The 7,692-nt window shown below is 35.2% G+C and overlaps 1 pseudogene across 1 annotated transcript; it reads right to left on the bottom strand.

The window, feature by feature from the left end:
• Positions 1-5,972: 5,972 nt before the first annotated feature.
• On the bottom strand, positions 5,973-6,902 carry LOC309857094 (small ribosomal subunit protein uS5 pseudogene; annotated as a pseudogene). Its single transcript has one exon. The product of its transcript is annotated as a small ribosomal subunit protein uS5 pseudogene (transcript).
• Between the last annotated feature and the right edge of the window lie 790 nt (positions 6,903-7,692).

The raw sequence follows: 7,692 nt of genomic DNA, 5'->3' as shown, positions 1-7,692 counted from the left end.
ACTATATACATAAAAGTTGCTAAGAGAGTAGATCTTAAAATTCCTTATGATAAATGCATAAAAAACAGTGGCAACTATACGAGATAGTAGATGTATTAACATTTTTATGTAGATTATATTGCAATAAAGATGTATACCAATTTATCAAATTGTACAAAATTTACACAATGTTAAAGGTTTGCAATGTTATAAGAAATCATTTCTTAAATTTACAAATATGTCGATTTTTTTCAATAAACCTGGAAAAAACTTTTTGTAGAATTAATCTATTTTTCAAAAAATGAAGTAAGGCAGTAGAAACTGCAACTAACTCTGAAATAATAGAATATAAAATCCATTTTCATTATATACACTGTGACAAAAAGTATTACTTAGTTTACAATGGAGGAGTACTTATGAAACATGAAGGATGGTCTATAAATAAGGCTGAAAGAGCTCAGTTTTAAGGTTTAAATTTAAAATCTTCTTTTGAAATACTAAACTGACCACCCAGTGTTCCAAACATCAATGTCTTAACTGCATGAATTTATTTCATACAACTCTATAATCTAGTTTCATAAGAAAACAGCATGCAAATTTTGAATAAGACAGACTTGCTTAAGTTTCATGTTCAACAGTAAAGGATACCTCCCTAAAAACAAATAGAAGACAAATCAGCATATTTATTATGATAATTATTATTCATAAAGAGATTCATATTGAATTAGGGAATATATATCCTCAGAGGGGGTAAAGTAAAATGAAATTTATGTTGGTAAATGTGTCTATGAATAGTCAATACAATGCCTCAATATAAATGAATATTACCATTTTGAACAATTTAATTACTATTACTAGAATTATTATAAGTATAAAAATAGCTATCATTTTAGCATGGAATATGAGATTCTCATGCTCCATGCTTCATCACATACACACAACAACGCAGCATAATAAGTATTATCATCACCATTTCATGGGTGAAAAAACTGAGGCTAACACATTTGGATAACTGGTTTATGATTACATGGGTAGCAAAAATGCATCACACTAATTTAGGCTTTATGATTTCAGAATTGTACTCTTACCATTGCACATTCTATTACTCTGTAAATACTTGGCCTGTTTTCATTTGGTTCTTTAATTTTATTCATGTGGTGATGGCTTAAAGCTTCATTTAAAGGAAGCTTAAAAATTTCATTTAACCAAAAGCTCCCAAGAATTAAAAATGTCATTGATCTAATGTAGACATGGATATCATTAGTTAATGGGTAACTATATATTTTCCACTCTAGTGAGATAAAAGAGTATTTTTCTAAGTTTTAGTCTCTCAGTGTTAAAAAGGACTTTGTTAAAATAGAAATATTTAGACAAAGGTGATCAAAAGTCTGGATCAGGTCACCTTAAGGTAAATATTAGGAAACTGAGGAAACAAATGGAGATTTGAACACTGAGCTATGATATAATGAATGGTTTCAAGTATTTAGTAGAGTATAGAAAAGCCCTTTAAAGCCTGGTCTTAGCCTAGCATTGCAGCTTCTGGGATATCTATCTATCATCTATCTATCTAGATATAATGTGAAAACTTTTTTAACTTAAAGATTTTGAGAAATAGAACATAATCAGCACCATAGAAGATCTGTTTATGATAACAACCTAGCCCCTCCTCCCAGTTTGTTAATATTCTCTCTTATTTAATGTAACATTGTGCAAATAGACCACTACTGATCTGCTGTTATGAATGAAATAGCTATAATCATCTGTTTGCATATCCTGGTGAAAATATTCATTTAGTTCCATGTTGTATTTCTAGGAATGGACCAAATTTTTATTTTTATTTTTAAGTTTTCTAAATATTGTCCAACTTACCTCAAATGTTTTTATTATGGGCACTTTCATTCTTTCACATTCTTGCAAGGCAATTTTACTGTTGCCCAATATGGTAAGTGTGTAATAGTATGTCATTTTAGGTTTTAATTTATTATTAATTTAATTTAATTTAATTCCAGATTCATAATAAAGATAAACAGTTTTTATATATGAGTGGCCATTTGGATTACCCTTTCTGAAAAGTGCATGCTCAAATCTTTTGATATCTTAACATTGTGTCATACTGACTTCTTTAATAGTAGATTTTCTGAATGAACTTTAAGCTGTGTAGGTCTTCTCTATTTTATTTTGAACTTGTTTTCATTTCAAAATCTTTATATTTATTTTCATAATCTGCTTTTATTTTTCTTTGTCTATTATCTATCTATCTATCTATCTATTTATTTGCAAGCAAGAGAGAGTGAGCAAGTGAGAGTGCAGGGAGGGATAGAAAAAGAAGGGAAAAGAATCTTAAGCAGGCTCCAGGCTCAGCACAGAGCCCAACTCTGGCTCTATTTCACAACCCTGACATCATGACCTGAGCCAAATGAAAGAGATAAAATAAAATTAAGGTGTTAAAAAAAAAAGGAAAAAGAATTGGAGGTTTAATTAAGTGAGCCACCCAGGCACCCCTGTGGTACCTTAAATTAGCTGTCATATTTTTAAAGTTCTAGAGTATCCATTTGTTCATTTATAAAACCTTTCTCAATATCATTTTTAGTGTCAGTTTTTGGTTCAATTTGCTTCCCCTCTCATTTCTTTGAGCAGAGTAATCAAGCCATTTTACAATCTTTATTGATCATTTTAACATCATACTTAATCCCATTTTGTCTATCAAATCTTGTTAATGGTTTTTCTTTGTGTGCTTTGTTACATTTTGCTATGTTCAAGACATTATATTTGAAACTCTTATTGAGTAAGGATAATTAAGAGCTATAATAATGGTATGGTCCTCCTTGGTAGGATTTTCTCTTATATCTGAGACTCTACAAGACAATCATACTCCAAATTCAGTGATTGACTTTCTCAGTTTACACAGAAGGCAAGGTAGGCTATAGTCTTATTTCTGCTTCTCCTTGTGCTTTGGGGATCTCAAGTTAAATTTGGGTTGTACCAAAGTCCTCAAATTTGATTGCTGCTGGATTTTGAATTTTGTTTCTCTAGTATCAAGAGTCTATGAACAACACAGCTCAGTGTGTTTTAGCAGTTTCAAATGCTCTCATAGCTAAAATGGCTTCAGGGCATATATCTCTAGGCTCTCATTGTATTTCGTATTTTGGCCCAGTAATCCCTCACTTATTTTTATAATCATTCTGATATTTTTAACTTTAAAAGCTATTTTGTCTGGATTTTTAGTTGTCTTAAGTAGGAGTTTTTAGATCACCATTACTAGAAGCAACAACAAATATACATGAAAATATCTGCAGTAGTTTATCACATCTTTATGGCTTTGAACTTCCATAAGCTGAGGCATCCTTCTCTAATCACTTAGGCAAACTCCAATTTACCCTTTAAAACAACCCAAGAATTGCTTCATTTAAGAACATGTTCAGGGATGACTCTTCCCCACTGTTCTTACCAACATTCCCACACACTCTTTGCTACCCAAAGCTTGTTTATGAACTTTCGTTAGGTATATCAGCGTGACCAGAATTTTGCTCTATTGTATTTTTGTCCTTTAGAGCTTTAATTAAATATGAATTCCATAGAAAGTCTGTCCCTTTTCTTTCAAACCTGGGTTAGTTATTTCTTCTCATTCTTTGTCAGAAGTTACTTTATTAGAGAAACTTATAGCTCTATTGTGACTTTGGAGCCTTTACAGTTTTTCGACTGGAAAAATCACCCATCCCTGAGATTTTTACGCAGCTTCCTAGCTGATATTATTCAGAAATCTGTTCAAAGCAGACTTTTTCAGGGAGGCCCTTTTGGACCACTCAGTTTAAAAACCTCTTCTCAATCACTGCTCTTTTAAAAATGTGCTTATTTAGTTCAAATATGCATCTCTATTAAAGAAAAATCAGTACATTTTTTTTTTAAAGTTGGCTTACCTATTATCTATCTCTCCCATTAAAATGATTCCTCTGGGCTGGGGTTTTGTTGTGCTCATCTTAGGCCAGGCACTCAATAAATTGTCTCTGAATGATTGAATTGTTTGACTCCCTTGCTAGATTCTCAACTTCATGAGGCCAAGGATTGTTCTATTCAGTCCTTCTTTATCCTCAATGTCTGTTATATTGCAGTCACTTACATGACTAATGGGAAAAATCACAGAAAGAAAGAGTTAAAACTACATAAAAACCCCGTAGGTTCAATAACACAAAGCTTTCTAAAATTATTTAGCCCAGGAATTGAATACTGGCTGCACTTTTGATTTTTTTTAAATGGTATTGAATTTAATTTAAATGGAAATACTGGAATGGTAGAATAATAAAAAAATTATAAAAGCAACTTGCTCCTTAAAGTAAGAATTATATAGGACATCTCTTCTAGAAGCAAAATTTTCAAATGACAAACATCTGAAAGCATAGAAGGAGAAGTAAGAGTGTGAATTGTATTTCAATGCTCTTTTCTTTATATTCAACAAACAGCTTCATTCACACACCTTTCCAATTTTTTCAACTCTTTTGACAAAGGCTTCAGAGGAGTTACTGCTGATGACAACCATCACAGCCTAACAGGAGAAATTTTATAAAGAAAAATAATAGCATGTTTTTCCCAAATTGTTAAGGATATGGTGAAGCTCTGTCGGATTCAAAGGAGGAATGTGCAATTCCATGCTATATATAATAATAACTTGTTTTAATAGTGGCTTTGCAATTTTTCAGATATATCCATTTACTGAAACCACTATCAAATAAACAAAAACAAACAAATGAACAGGGGTTCGAGACAGAAATTATCTAATCTAAAAATAGCACATGTTCACAGAATACACAACACATATCCCAAGTACTGCTATAGGTTTCAAGTAATAGTCAAAACAATAGTAAACATGATTCAGACCCTACCAGTCAAATCATAAATGGGACCTTAACTGTAAATCCTTATCTTTAGATCAAAGCGGGTAATTGGGGGCTGAAGATACATTATAGAACTAATATGTTATAGAACTCCTCTGAAATGAGTCATTTATTCCATCACTTTTCCTGCACAGCTGCTGACCCATGTTTTGGTTCCTGGAAATAGCTGCTACCCTGTCATACTTCTTAAAAGCACATATATTGATAACTCTACTCATTCCTCCATTCCTCTGTGACTGTCACTGTGTTAAAATGTGGAGTCAGCTGACTCACTTGTGATGGTAATAAAGTAGATGAGTTTGCAAAGTATTTTGTTATTTCTAAAAATGCAAAAACCAAATTACATTGAAATCATAAGGGGTGTTTCAGGGAGAGCTGTAGGATGTGGTTTCTTGTGTAATCCACAGAGATTAGCTCCAACACATATTTAAACTCTCCTCTAGGAGCAACCTTAGTGGTAAAGCAAGAAGATAAACAGATGTATACACACCCTGGCACAAAATTATCACTTATGTTTGGCTTCCTAGTCTCCTCGTGTTACTTATTTATCTTAACTTCTCTCTGAAATCAGGGAACACAGAATCTCAATCAGTAGACATTTTTCTACTGAATTACCCAATAGTCCGATCATACCCCTAATACTTTTTAAAATTATTTCACTCATAATCCCAAATCTGCTTTGCTTCCTCATCTTAGTACACTGTAATTTGATTTCAAAATGAGGACAGTTGTCAGTAATGCCACATTCATTCATCTATTTTACAATTCCATGTGCTTATAACTATGAAGATATGTTAATAACATCCATTCCAATAAGCCACCCTAAATTTATTATCATGAAACAAGACCTCAAGAAAGAGAATTCAAAATCATCCATGTATTTGCAACTTATTGCAATAAAGCCTTTATCAATAGACTTCCCTGTGCACATGGTGGTCAAATTGCTGGTGAAAACCAGCCAGATCTATTACAAGCTTTCTCATGGCTTCTAGGTAACCCAAGTGAGCCTTTATTGATACTGGGAAGGGATAAAGCAGGGAAGGGATAAACAGTGCTATAAGATTTGGCTAGACAAAAGTAATGACTCTCATTACAAAGTGAGTATTTTTTTTTCAAGCTTTAGTTCAGTTTATTTTTCTTGTATAAAACTATGTAGTAGCCACAGCTGGAGCCTGGGTCCTCTGAACAGAGACTCTGGTGTGGGTCTTCACAAGATGGTCCGTGAACTCCTGATAGGGAGACTTGGTGAACACAGTCTCCTTCCAGAGATCAGGGGTGAGATAGCTGTAGGTCTTGGAGATGGCATCGAAAGTAGCCTTGGCAAAGTTCCCTAGGGTGGCAGTGCAGCCCCTGGCCGAGGTGTAGCAGTCGTCAATACCAGCCATCATCAGCAGTTTCTTGGGCACAGGGGCCGAGACAATGCCAGTGCCTCTGGGGGCGGGGATGAGACGCACCAGCACAGAGCCACAGCGGCCAGTCACCTTGCACGGGACAGTGTGGGGCTTGCCGATCTTGTTCCCCCAGTAGCCTCGCCGCACAGGGACAATGGAAAGCTTCGCCAGAATGATGGCTCCGCGGATGGCAGTGGCTACCTCCTTGGAACACTTGACATCCAAACCGACGTGTCCATTGTAATCTCCGATGGCGACAAATGCCTTGAACCTGGTCCGCTGGCCCGCGCGCGTCTGCTTCTGCACAGGCATGATCTTCAAAACCTCGTCCTTGAGGGAGGCTCCCAGGAAGAAGTCGATGATCTCAGACTCCTTGATGGGCAGGGAGAAGAGATAGATCTCCTCCAGGGACTTGATCTTCATGTCTTTGATCAGGCGGCCCAGCTTGGTGACGGGGATCCACTCCTTGTCCGCGGCCTTGCCCCCGCGAGCTCCGCGGCCTCGGCCCCGGCCCCGACCACGGCCCCGGCCCGCCCCGGCCCCGGATGCCGCTGCCGAAGCCACCGCGGAAACCGCCGCGGCCTCCCATTCCAGGGCCCCCGGGCCCTCCGGGCCCTCCCGCAGCACCGGCGTCATCCGCCATTTGGTGTTCTCTCGGAGAGGAAACAAAGTGAGTATTTTAAAGCAAAAGAGCCTGTTGGGAATATTGTTTTATAAAATAGTGGTTTTTTTTATTAACTTTTTAAAATTCAATTAGGTAACATATAGTGTACCAATAGTTTCAAATGTAGATTTCAGTTATTCATCCATAGCATATAATAGCTAATGCTCAGTACTTACTGTTATAGCTTCTTGAAAGCAGAATTTTAACCCACTGAGCCACCCAGGCGCCCTTGAAAGCAGAATTTTAGATCACATTTTCTGATTATTTCCATGTCGTACAACACTTTCCTGCTAGCAACCTTCAAAACATACTGTTTGTTAGAGGAATTTCTTTAATAATAAATAAATAGGAATTCATTTAAATTTATAAATATATAAAATAAATAGGAATTTATTTAAATTTATTTAAATATTACACACTGTTTCATTGTTCATAAATAAGGTGATGATATTATAGCCATTAGTTGGTAGCACTGATATATCACTATCTTTTTACTTCTCAGTGCATTCTCTTTACACAAATAGATATATATTTTAAAAAATGTGAATCTGTGGCAAACTTGTAAAAAACCCTATACAGTAAAGTTTATCATTTTAAGTAATCTCAATTATCTTCCTCAATTGTGATAGTATATCCTTCTATCTAGGCCAGATATTGTATGAGGGATTTGAAGAGACATACTTTTCTAAATTTCACTTTTCTCATCTGCAAAATGCTTATCATGATCCTACAAAAAAATACACTTATAATTTTTTGATGAAAATTTATT

Source organism: Mustela nivalis, assembly GCF_964662115.1.
Source record: "Mustela nivalis genome assembly, contig: HAP1_SCAFFOLD_347, whole genome shotgun sequence".
Taxonomy (NCBI): domain Eukaryota; kingdom Metazoa; phylum Chordata; class Mammalia; order Carnivora; family Mustelidae; genus Mustela; species Mustela nivalis.
This window is presented reverse-complemented; position numbering and strand designations above follow the sequence as displayed.